Source organism: Orcinus orca, chromosome 2 (assembly GCF_937001465.1).
Source record: "Orcinus orca chromosome 2, mOrcOrc1.1, whole genome shotgun sequence".
NCBI classification, from domain to species: Eukaryota; Metazoa; Chordata; class Mammalia; order Artiodactyla; family Delphinidae; genus Orcinus; species Orcinus orca.
Window position 1 is genome coordinate 160,295,385 of NC_064560.1, and position 14,085 is coordinate 160,309,469.

Sequence of the window (14,085 nt, forward strand, 5' to 3'; positions counted from 1 at the left end):
AGACCTCATAAGACTACTGTGAAGTTTGCATAAGGTGGGTCATACATTTAGGGTTAAGAGCATGAGCTCTGTGTCATGTAGCTTGAATTTGGATACCAGCTCTGCCATGGTCTATCTGTGAGACCTTAGGTAAGCTACTCTCTGTGCCTCAGCTTCCTCATCTGGAAAATCAGAATAATAGTATGTCCTCCACAGGACTGTTGTGAAGATTAAATGACATGATAATATAAAAGACTTAGCATAGTGTCTGATGTATAGTGAGTTCTTTTTTTTTTTAATTAATTTATTTTTTGGCTGCATTGGGTCTTTGTGGCTGCGCGCGGGCTTTCTCTAGTTGCGGCGAATTGAAGCTACTCTTCGTTGTGGTGCGCAGGCTTCTCACTGTGGTGGCTTCTCTTGTTGCGGAGGACGGGCTCTAGGCATGCAGGCTTTAGTAGTTGTGGCACACGGGCTCAGTAATTGTGGCTTGCAGGCTCCAGAGCACAGGCTCAGTAGTTGTGGCGCACAGCCTTAGTTGCTCCACAGCAATGTGGGATCTTCTGGGACCAGGGCTCGAACCCGTGTCCCCTGCATTGGCAGGCAGATTCTTAACCACTGTGCTACCAGGGAAGCCCCTATAGTGAGTTCTTAATAAACACTATCTATTATTTTGTATTTCGCGCAATGCCTGACATATAGTCAGCACTCAATAAATGGTTCTAAATTATTCTAAAGGGAAAGCTCTTAATGCCTCTTCAAGACACTTTGATCCCATAATAAATACTGGTTTACCTAAAGCCTAATTGACAATGCTAGCATTCCAACTACCATTAATGGGATGCATTTTCACAAAATGTAGAAAGCTGGGCTTCTGAAAACTAAATTACCCTAGAAATAAGGGTACATTAAACACTGCAGCTGAGCAGGACACATGTAAAGCACAAACAGCTGCAAGATATTAGGTAGGTGCTCCGACGTGAACAAAAAAGCAAAATAATTGCAAGCTGAAGAAACATCATAAAAATCAATGGATGCAGAGCCACAGGCAACGATGCCCCTGCTTTGTTACAAAATGCTAAGATACAGCAGTGCTGAGCTGACCAGCTGGATCCACTGCCAGGAGTGCTGCTGTGAAACTACATTGAAAAGACTGCAGCTCAATATCAAAAAAACAAACAACACAATCCAAAAATGGGCAGAAGACCTAAATAGACATTTCTCCAAAGAAGATATACAGATTGCCAACAAACACATGAAAGAATGCTCAACATCATTAATCATTAGAGAAATGCAAATCAAAACTATATTATGATATCATCTCACACCAGTCAGAATGGCCATCATCAAAAAATCTACAAACCATAAATGCTGGAGAGGGTGTGGAGAAAAGGGAACCCTCTTGCATTGTTGGTGGGAATGTAAATTGGTGCAGCTACTATGGAGAACAGTATGGAGTTTCCTTAAAAAGCTAAAAATAGAACTACCATATGACCCAGCAATCCCACTACTGGGCATATACCCTGAGAAAACCATAATTCAAAAAGATACGTGTACCACAACGTTCATTGCATCACTATTTACAATAGTCAGGACACGGAAGCAACCTAAGTGTCCATCGACAGATGAATGGATAAAGAAGATGTGGCACATATATACGATGGAATATTACTCAGCCATAAAAAGAAACGAAATTGAGTTATTTGTAGTGAGGTGGATGGACCTAGAGTCTGTTATACAGAGTGAAGTAAGTCAGAAAGAGAAAAACAAATACCGTATGCTAATGCATATATATGGAATCTAAAAAACAAAAAAGAAAATGGTCATGAAGAACCTAAGGGCAAGACGGGAATAAAGACGCAGACCTACTAGAGAATGGACTTGAGGACATGGGGAGGGGGAAGGGTAAGGTGGGACAAAGTGAGAGAGTGGCATGGACATACATACACTACCAAATATAAAATGGATAGCTAGTGGGAAGCAGCCGCATAGCACAGGGAGATCAGCTCAGTGCTTTGTGACCACCTAGAGGGGTGGGATACGGAGGGTGGGAGGGAGGGAGATGCAAGAGGGAAGAGATATGGGGATAAATGTATATGTATAGCTGATTCACTTTGTTATAAAGCAGAAACTAACACACCATTGTAAGGCAATTATACTCCAATAAAGATGTTTAAAAATAAATAAATAAAATCAGTAGTTAAAAAAAAAAAAACTGATATATGTTGACCAAAAGTTATTTCAGTCCTGTAAAAATGAACTTCTTCCTATATGTTGTGTTAAACAGGGAATCACTGAGTTCTTGGGATGTCTTTTTGCTCACTGATTTATATGCACATTTTATAGAAGTGACTAGCATAAAGTAGATAATACATTTGGGCTAAATAAATGAATGAAGTGTGAAGAGTCCCACTAGAAGAAGAGACATTGGGGATCCTTTAGACTAAGCAGGGCCATCACCTCCAAGGGACACTACTCTATATGATTCCTGAGATATCTACCCAGGGTCTCCACCAGATACCTCCAGATGCTATGATTTCCTGGGTTCTGGCTTTGATGCACATTTTCCTTCTGGAGGTGAAGTAGCTGAGACTTCAGCTTTCCATCTCTGCTTGTCCTGGTCTTTCCCTCACATATGGCTTCCCTTCTGAGAACTCAGCCTTCCCTAGTTTCACTTCAGCCTCTTTTCATCTTGCAAGTCTCCACTCACTTCCCAGATGAAGCAGAGTCACTAGCTTCCCACTCCTTGGCTTTCTGTTCTCTATGTCTGTCACCCATGGGATAGAGGCCTTTGTGCAGCTGTGGTCCCTGCAGGCTCTAAAATTAACCTCTTGCATTCTGTCAGTCCTTGCCTATTCTGCCCATTAACCCCTAAGACACATAGAGGAATACTACCCCCACCCCACAGCCATGTAAAAGGTCACAGCATTCCTAAATATTTCAAAGACTGAAGTCCATTGCACTTTTCCCTTGTTTCTCCTATAATTTCTCCCTCAGCCTTCCAAATAAATTTGAAAGAAACAGAAGACTCTGTCCAAACTCTTGGCATGGCTCTAGCTTTAGCTAAAATCTTTGACCTGTAGACTTCAGCACAGATACCTTGAAATTTGGGCTTCCTCATAAATCACCAGGAGGGATAGAGATTCAAATCTCCAGTGATAATAAATACAGTCTCCTTCTCTGCTGCTATGGAGAATACACAGCTTAATTGGGGTGGGTTTTGAAGGATGCCTAAAGATGATGGCTGAGTCTGGAAGCTTCAGTGGCAGTAGCAGAGCCATAGCTTAGTTTTTCCTAAATTGCTCATTTAAATTAGCTCGCTCAGTTTGGATTGGAATAAAGCCGCTCTAGATAATGAGTTTAAGGAAGGTCTGAATAGTCAGTCCATTTGGGCTACCTAAGAGGATATAGTTGTGATTCTGTCCAGATTACTGTGCCTACTGATTGAAGCTGATTCAATGCCCCTTAAATACCAGCTCAGATGTGTCTGTAATTTTTTTTCAAACTTGGTGGCCTTCCCAGGCACCATCTTAAACTGATACACTTAGGCTACACTCACTCCAGCTTTCTCTTCCTCTTTGAATTTGGACAGGCAAGCCACAATGCCATTTACAAGCCCCCACTGGAGAGAGGGAGTGGAAGAATCCAGCTCTGGGCAATGAGGCCCCTACCAAAGGATGAATTTCATCAGGGAGCAACCCCAGCACCTTTATCGATCATTCTACAGTTCCTCAACAAGTTCTACCAACCTAAGAAGTTCTGGGAACTATACACTTTGACTGATAACTAAGGACCACAGTTACTTCTACCCAATATTTCCCCAAATGTTACCATACTTCAAAAATTCCACAGAGCTCCATGCCCATCGCATTTTATGTGAATGGCATTCCCAGGAGCCAAACACTTCAGCAGACTTCATTGCCTCACTGGAATTGAAACGGTGAGAGACCAACCTTGAGAACTATCTCTTCATGATAACTACTCTGTTTCTCTAACAGACTGTAATCCTGAGTGTAATATGTATCCCACTTTTTCCTAGGTTTCAAAATTTGTGGTCTGCCTCAGAGCTGGCATTTTGCTCCCCTAACAAGGTCTATGGTTTTCCTGGACTCTGTCCAAAAACCAGCAGCCAAGCAAAGTGTTCCTGAGATATGCAGAGAATATCAAAACTTCCAGTACACTTATAGTACCATGGAAGCTACCACCCTGGTGCTGGGAGTCCCACTTCTGATGGGGAATGTTCATCCCTCTGAGAATACAGATTCAAGGATTCTGAGACTTCCTTCCAACCAGTCTGACAGTGCCCCAGCTGAGGAACACCACTTTTTACATGTTGGATTGGGGTGCAGTCATATTCTGGATGATTGTTTTCACAACTCCAGGGAGTTCTGGCCCATTCTCTCATATGACCCTGAATTGCTGCTGGCAACTCTGGCTCTTTGATGAAATGAATCAACCCAAATATGAGACTGTAAAGGTCAATTCTCTAAAATCATCTTCCCTCAAGACATTCCCTGACACGCATGATTGGGGCAGGCCACCAAGCTCCAACAGTTGGTAGTACTTTTGGGGTTTGTGGGATATGACAGGAGAGATGTGGGAGGGATATATAAACATACCTTCTTCCATATTTCTTCATCCTGACTTCCAAGCTTACCAAACTGCTTAAGGAAAATAAGCCAAGCATCATTAAAGGCCCAAAAGACATTTAAAAACCACAAAGATGGTCCATCTATTCTAGTACACCCAGACTATCAGGGTCTTTCCTCTCCCCAAGCATATTGTTCTGAACATACCATGGAGGAATATTTCTCAAAGTATGTTCTAGAGACCAACTACATCAGAATCACTTGATATTCTTGCTTAAGATGCTTATTCCTGGGCCCTACCCCAGACCTACTGAATTAGATTCACTGGAAATAAGCACCTGAAATTATTCTTATATCCACTAAAACTTGAAAATTACAGCTGTGGAAGCACCTTTCCTAACTCAGCCCTGACTCAGCATTTTCACAAACTTATTACACAAATTTCCCACTCCCTATCCCTTGCGCATCTAACCACCCAAAATTATATGATATGGGAGAAGAAGCCCTTAAGAACCAAAGCACAGAAAGCCTGAGAGTATTATTTGGAAGAGGGCCATGTTTCCAATAAGGACAAAAACAGGTTGTTACAACCGAGAACAGCATCCAATTGTCCAAAGATTAAGCCAAAGGTCCATTCATTTGTTCTAAATCTCTCCTGGTGCAGAAGACAGAATTTATAAGTTCAGGCTCAGCTGGACTGAGATGATCATCAGGGATCAGGATTCATCTTTATCTCTCGGACAGAAATTCTCCCTGTAATGGGTGAAATGACCATTGGAAGATCATAACATGCATCCCACTAACTTAGTCCTGCCAGGAGCAATAAAACCATCTTTGCTGATAGCTCTGAGGAGAGTGCCCTGGGGAGGACTTCCATCACCTTGATTTGGGGTGATATGTGAGGTCCTTTAGAAAGAGGGATAGTTATAATGTAGGGCAGGATGACCAACTTGTCCCAGTTTGCCTGGAATTCTTCCAGTTTTAAAGCTGAGAGTCTATATACTAGGGAATCCCCTCAGTTCCAGGCAAACCTGGAAGATTGATCACCCTAGGTGGGTCAGCCATTTTTCTATTTGGAATGAGTTCTCCACAGGAAAAAGCAGTTCTGTTACAAAAGAAAGGGGGAAGAGGGGCTGAAGCAGGGGAAAATATTCACTTCACCCAGGCCAGATCCACCTTGTGCCTGGGTGGAAGCATGGTAAAAGCCCCCAATGCGCCCCCCTTCTCTACGGCAACACTGGGGCAGGTTGTCTTTCAGATCAGGCTGGGGCTGTGTGACTGGCCCAGGCCATCACTTCAAAGGGTGTCATCCCTCACTAAGCTCAACCAGGACCTGACTTCTATCTCCCAAGATTCTCTGCACCCTCTCTAGGTCCTTGGTCCTAGTTCCTGGCCTTGATCTGACCCTCCACTCTAGTAACATGGCACCTTGCTCTTCGGCTTTCATCCCTCGGTTAACCCTGGTTTCTGGCTTCTGTGTCTCTGTATTTGTTGTAGCTAATCTGCACACTCCTCTGATGCCATCGCTGCATCTTGCTTGCATTTGGCTTGACGTTCTTTCAGTAGGGTCTTAGCAGTCCATCTGCAGCTAAGGTTTGCCAAAGCCTCCCAACTCATGCAGTTCACCACTGCCCCCACCTGTTTTCAGGTGGAATTCAACGTGGCTGCCCATCAAAATCTGTCCCAAACTGTAAATTTAATCCTTATAGTCGCAGCTATTAGTTCTCTGACTTCACACACACACACACACACACCCTCTGATCCTTACAATTCTGCAGTGCAGGCACTTTTTCCCATTTCACAGATGAGTACACTAAGGCTTAGAGGCTTAGAGGAGTGAAGTAACTGGCCCACATTCACAAAGCCAGTCAGTTCTGAAGTTAGAATTCAAAACCTTGAGCTGACTCTGTTAGGCAATATGACAGTGGTAACTAGTTGAAACAAAGATCACAAATGACAACTTCTGAAGACTACTTTTTAAAGTTCTGCTCCATGTGTATATCTATCCTTATATTACTGGCACTCAGCAGTGTCAAACACGTGGAATTTTTCAGAATTTAAAAACTAATCTCTACCTCTACAACTTAAATAGTAAAGAGGTTATTTTAAAATGTATCTTAAGATTGTTTTCCAGTAACTGATGGAGTACCATCTAGGCTTAGAATTCTAAATTTATTTACTTTCAATTACATACATTGCACCTTTTCTTTTCATGGGTCAAATATTGTTCTAAACCAGTGGTTCTCAATGTGTGGCCAGTGACTCTTGGGGTTTGTGAGGTCAAAACTGATTTCATAACAATATTAAGTTATTATTTGCCTTTCACTCTCATTCTCTCATGGGTGCATGAAGCTACGTGATCTGAGATTCTGTAACAGATTGACTGCAAAATCAGGCATGAGAATTCAAATACCTTCCCTTACATCAGACACTAAAGAATTTTTAAAACATGTAAAACGTTGCTTTGTTTCTCACCAAACCTCTTCTTTCAGAAAGTACAGTTATTTTTCACAAACATATGTTGTTTATGTTAGCATGAAATGTTTTTAAAATAAATGAATAAACATGTTTTAAATTTCTGAGTTGTAATTTTGAATTAAATGGTAAATATCAATTGGCATAACTCACATAAACAAAAGTTCTTTGCGGTCCTCAATAATTTTTAACAGTATAAAGGAGACCAAAATGTTGAGTATTCCTGTTCTAATTAAGAGATTTTTTTTGTGGTGAAATTCTAAATTAAAAGCTCTCTCTAGTATAAATAAGCTTTGATATTCTAGAAAGCGGGGAAAGATAGGGATATTTTACAAATTAGTCAAGTGTATTATTATTACAAAAAAAATAGAAACACTATAAACTTGTGATTTGAAATACCTGTCAGTCACTCATTACAGCTGTTCATCAATGTCTGGCATAGCACTCATCTGAGTCATTGTATTTATGGCTTTAATAATATTCCTAATGATTAGCAATTCATTTAAATTGAACTAAGAAATAAAACCTAAGGGAAGAAAATTAGTGACAAAATCTAAGAATATTTTTAAAAGCCTTGAAAAAATAAGCCTTGGTTTGTTTTCTTTAAATGGGATATCCGGTAGGAAAATTCTTAACAGCAACTTAAAGAATTGAGGCATTCAAAACAAGATTTGCAGATGAATTCAATAATCACTTCAGTTGAATTAGGAAGAAGTAAAAGTGAAGATTTAAAGATATAAAGTGCTTTCAGGGAAGGGAGAAACGTCTACAACTGAAGAACACAAAGATCTTGTCTGCAATCATCTCATTTATCCTTTCTTCTCCATTCTCAGATCTACAACTTTAGAAGGGGCTTAAATCTTTTCTCATTTATTTTCCTTTTGAATCCGATCAAGCGGCTGCTGAAATAGTTTTAAATGAGAATAGCAACATGATTACACTCACTAAAAAGATTTGATGTGGGAAAGGCAAACGTGATCCCTTTAAAGTCATCATTTTTATTCAGATACGTTTTTAGCTCACCAACTTTGGTTAGTAAAAGTATATTGGCAGCATTTCAGGGGTTATTTCTTGGGGCCACTGTAATAAGAAGGAGTCTTAACTGTTCTGTCATTTCGCGACACACATGTGTTGAGTAACCACTCAGTGGCAAGTGTGCTCCTGAGGCCTGAAGGCAGGAGAAGCCTGAGAGAGGGACCCTGTCCTCTGAGAGCTGCCCAGTCTAGTGGAGAAAATTACAGTGAGGCTCAAGCTGACTTGATGTTTCTTTCCCATTTATTTTATTGTATGACATTTTACTTCCCCTGGGTGGTTCCTCTCTCCTTCCCTTTCTCAGACAAACCTAAACTGTCTACTAATGCATTCATTTACTAACTTAAATAAAAGTGAATTCATTTTGAGAATTTTGCTGCAGCCATTTAGATTATTGAAGGCACTCTAAGTTGCCATAAAAACTTAGCTGGAAACCCATTTATTTATCACCAGGCTTCAAGTCTCCACACAATTTAAATAATTTTCCAGAAACAGTGATGCTTTTTGTTGGAACAGAAGTTAAGAGTATTGATTGAGGGATGGAGAATGAGAGAATTTTTGTTTCAACTGTTAGGATATATCTTGAGAAAGTAGGCAAACTGTTTTTGAAGAAGAGCAGGAAAAGTATGGCTTTGAGTTTTTTGTACTATCTGTAACCTTGATCCTTGGATATTTGCCCTAGATTTCATAGCCTTAGAGTAGTGGTGCATTTTAATTAGAAATATCAAATATCTGCTTATTCAAATACTCTACTAAAGTTGTGTCTGGGAAACACAAAAACAATAAACTATAGGCCCTTGCCTTCTGGATATTTAGAGATATTTAGGAAGAAAAAAAACACCTAACAAAATGATTAAATGGTAAAAAAGCAAACCTGCCAAAAAAGGAGAAATGGAGTCCATCCTCCACTTAGCCCATTTTTTCTCCAGAAACTACTCCACATTTAGAGAACTTCTAGATTTAATACATTTCTTGAACACATGAAAACTCAAATTTAATAACTAGGCATTTAAATATGTGCATGTATGAATATAAGATTGGGAAGCTGGAATAAGAAAAGGCATCTCAAGTGATCTGCTTATAAGCCAAAACCGAGGGGACCTTTTTACTGTAGCAGAAGCCTCTCTGAATGTTACACACCATACTGTTATACTTCTAAGGTCACACAACCCATTTGCATCTCTATCTTCTGGAATGTTAAATGTCAGTAGATTTGCCAGTAAATTAACAAATTTGTTGATTAATTCTATTGAAGTAGATATAACCCTAAAGATGTCTTGTTACACTTCCAAACAGTGATGAGTATATTCAAGACAATCTCCTCAAAAATCGATTGAGTTTTCAAAGACCCTCTTGAAATAAAGACTACTGGTTTCCCCTCATTATCCATTTCCTTTTCTTCTACAGTAGTGAAATCTCCAATTTTAAGATGGATATAGGGCTACCTTAAATTAACATTAAAATTTTTCACCACCTCTTGCAGCTATCTGTGGACTTGTGACTAAGTTCTGGCTGATGGTATATGACTATCATATGAAATTTCCGCCTTCTCTTTCCTCCTCTCTGCTGCAAGCATCTTAGACCATGAGGTGATCTTATTAATCGAGGCCGTACAAAGCAAAGCAACAAGATAAAAAAAGCTGGGTCCCTGACACCTTACTAATCCCAGACCACTATTTCCCAACATTGTATAAGAGAGAAATAAACTTCTATATTTATAAAGCCATGATTATTTTGTGTCTTCTTTCACTGCAGCCAAACCTAAGTTTAATATTCATCTAAATTCTAAATTAAAAGCAATCATTTAGAATTGCACATTTGAATATGGTAGCCACTATTCACAGGTGTGTCTATGAGCACTTGAAGTGTGGCTAGTCTGAATTTAGATATACTGCAAGGATAAAATATACGCTGGATTTTGAAAACTTCATATGAAATAAAGAATGTAAAATCACTCATTAATGATGTTTTATATTGATTAGATGTTGAAATGAAAATATTTTGATATGTTGGGTTAAAAAAATATCATTAAAATTAATTTCATCTGCACAGTAAAGGGAACCATCAACAAAATGAAAAGGGAACATACTAAATGGGAGAAAATATTTGGAAATCATATGTATGATAAGGGGTTAATATTCAAAATACATAAAGGACTCATACAGCTGAATAGCAAAGAAACCAAATAATTCAATTCAAATATGGGCAGAGGATCTGAATAGACATTTTTCCAAAGAAGACATAAAGATGGTCAACAGACACATGAAAAGATGGTTAACATCACTAACCATCAGGGAAATGCAAATTAAAACCACAATGAGATACCACCTCACACCTGTCAGAATGGCTATCATCAAAAAGACAAGAAATATGTGTTGTCAAGGATATGGCAAAAAGGGAACTCTTGAGCACTGTTGATGGGAATATAAATTGATGCAGCTATTGTGGAAAACAGTATAGAGGTTCCTCAAAAAATTAAAAATAGAACTACCATTTGATCCAGCAGTTCCACTTCTGGGTATTTGTCTGAAGAGAACAAAAACACTAGCTTGAAAAGATATATGGACCCCCAGATTCATTGCAGCATTATTTACAAGAGCCAAGATATGGAAACAACCAAAGTGTCCACTGATAGATGAATGGATAAAGAAAAATGTGATATATATATATATATATATATATATATATATACATATGTAAAACTCAGCCATGAAAAAGAATAAAATCTTACCATTTGTGACAACATGGATTGACCTTGAGGCATTATGCAGAGTGAAATAAGTCAGACAGAGAGAGACAAATACTGTATGATCTCACTTACATATGGAATCAAAAACAAACAACAACAAAAGAAAACCAAGCTCACAGATACAGAGAACAGATTGGTGGTTGCCAGAGGTGGAGGTTGGGGGTAGGTGTGATGAAAGGGTAAATGGAGCCAAAAGATATAAACTTCCAGTTATAAAATAAATAAGTCATGAGGAATTAATGTGCAGCATGGCAACTATAGTTAATAGTGCTGTATTGCATATTTGAAAGTTGCTAAAAGAGTAAATCTTAAAAGTTCTCATCAAAAGAAAAAAAATCTGTAACTAAGTATGGTGATGGATATCAACTAGACTTACTGTGGTGATCATTTCACAATACATACAAATATCAAATCATTACATTGTACACCTGAGACTAATATAATGTTGTATGTCAATTATACTTCAATTTAAAAAAAAGACTTTTCTGATGATAATATATGTGATATTTTAAATATTGTAAAAACATTAATTTTACACGTTTGTTTTACTTTTTTACTATGGCTAATAGAACATTTAAAATTACATATATGCATATGAGATTAAGAGACACAAAGTACTATGTATGAAATAGATAAGCAAAAAGGATATATTGCACAGCACAGGGAAATATAGCCATTATTTTGTAATAACTTTAAATGGAGTATAATCTATAAAAATATTGAATCACTATGTTGTGCAAAAACTAATATAATATTGTAAATCAACTATACTTCAATAATAAATAAATAAGTAAATCATTAAATCAATCAATCAATCAATCAATATTTTTAAAATAAAATTACATATATGGCCCACATTTTGTTTCTACTGAACAGGGTTGATCTGGAATACAAACTTTTTAATATGGGGGTCAGTAGCTATCTTCACTGAAGATGAAAACAGACAGAAAAAGGTAGAGTCTATAGAATTTCAGGTTTAGGTCAGGCTTGGAGATAAACATTCTGTCAATAGGGATTTTTAAAAATTAAACTGAAAGATTGCTAACATATCTTTTAAATAAAGAGTATCTGGGATGATTTTTTAATGTGACTCTGTTTTAAGACAAAAGGTGAGTTACATGGCCAAGGTCTCATAAGCACACAAATTTTAAAACTCTGATAACTCTGATACAAAATGCACTATCTTAGGTAAAATTCTTCAGTATATGTATAAATACATATATATAAATGAAAATACATATGAGACATTAACATTATACATGTATTAGCTTTTACCATATGTTACTAATGTTTTCAAGGGCATGAATGGCTTATTTTTGAGGTCCTGGATTTGATTTAAGAGGGTCATTTAAAGTTAATTATAATCTAATGTTCAGCTTGGTATTCATCTTGTATATGCACAATTAAAATTCTGCTTCTATTCAGGTGTTGTGTTTGCAGGTTGGATCATATAATGATCATTCTGGCATAGCTAGCAAAATGGTGCTGGCCACCACTAGGAATTGTCTCAGAGTTCTCTGTATTTAATAACAGTGTTACATCATTTTCCAAGATCTCTTGTCAAGTGAACAGATGTGTACTTTAGCCATGGTTTGTAAAGCAAATCAAGTGTTTCTATGTAGGCTGGCTCTAATTTCTACAGATACTGTCATCTTTGTGTACATGTGGCTAAGAAGTAAGCCTGTAGTAACAGTATAGCAAACTTTCACTTTCCCGAAATTGAAAAAGAGTTCCTTATTCTGAATAATGGAATACTTTGTTTTTTTCAGTGTCAATATTCATTTTAAATTACAAATATTTGGATTACACAAAAGTACACTTAACCCAAACTATAGAATTAGGCTTTAAAAAGCAAATAAATAATACCTCTTTCTTGCCTTCCCAAGCTTGGAACCAACTGGGAAATAGACATGAGACAGATAACTGGAGATTAAAATATCAGCTTTAATACTGGAAAAGTCATTGGGAGAGTCGTTGTGTATCTGTATAGAAAGGCTCACTAGCATCCCCTATTCCCACTAGATCTTGCTAGAGCGCACTCGAGGGAAAATTTGGGTCTATTCAGGTGATTCACTTAGGCAAAATTGCTGCCTCCCACTAATCTGGGGGCACCAACAGATGAAATCAGGAGCAAATCTCCTGTAGTAGATTGGGAGTGGGGAAGGGGGGTGGGGTCTCACATTTGCTCTCTTAACTTCTCAAATATTTTACTGTAAAATACTACAGATAGAAAATAAACGAGGATAAATCTATACAAAGTCAAAGCAGCCCAAGTTTGGTGTATGTGGGTGTAATGCTTACCTACACATTGTGATATAAAGGTTGTGGAGACAGCCACTCTCTCTACAGTGCACATCTGCTGGTTTTGCCTTCCCAGCATTCAACATTCGGTAAGAACATCTCAATTTTTCCTCAAGTATCAACTCTTTTCTTACAGTATACCTGAGATTCTGGTGGACCTGACCCCACCCCTCAGCCCAGACCAATCAGAGCATTCCAGTTGAGCATATGACCCAAGTTAGGCCAATCAGGCTTGAATACCAGAACTTGTGTTGAAACTAGTAGGAAAAAGACCCCCTCTTTCCATTAGGGTCCTTAAGCTGGCAGATGGCACTATGTGGAGATGCTCCTCTCTGAAAATGAAGCTGATTAAAATAGATCAGAGTCATGGAGAAACTGAGTCCAGATATTTTCATTTGAATGAATCCTGGATGTGTAGCTTTCCCTAAACCTATTCCTACCCGTGGACATTTGACCTGTTACTTGTGAAGGTCAATTTTTTTCAATTTTCTTAAACATTTGAATTGGATTTTCTTCACTTAACATCAAAAAGATTCCAGGTTAATAAACTCCCTTGCCAAAAAAACTTTTTTTCCAGAAACCTAAAATTGTGCCACAAGAGGAACCTTTTCCTGGGAGAAGTATTATACTATCAATTCTTAGTGTTAACTATCATCTTAGTGTTAATTTTTTTACCAGTTTTTTTGAGAAAGGACAGTGGGATAATGGACATTTTTATCAAGGATGCTTGTATTTTTTCTAAGGAAAATAAAGACATAAAGAAGCTAATTTCTTCATCATCAAATCAGCTTCTAGTTAGAGCTTGGTAATTAGCTAGGGTATCTCAACATGACTGATTACTAACAGCATCTGGAAAAGTTTTTAAAACACAAATTTGTGAACCTTACTCTAAACCTACTGAATGGTAGGTATTCTCTGGGATATGTCCTTAGAATCTTAAAAACATTCTACAAGTGATTCTAA

The 14,085-nt window shown here is 37.9% G+C and overlaps 1 protein-coding gene across 2 annotated transcripts in view; it reads right to left on the bottom strand.

Moving 5' to 3' along the window:
* Positions 1–14,085, bottom strand: part of RTN1 (reticulon 1) — a 413,685-nt gene that overhangs the window by 248,822 nt on the left and 150,778 nt on the right. The window lies entirely within an intron of this gene.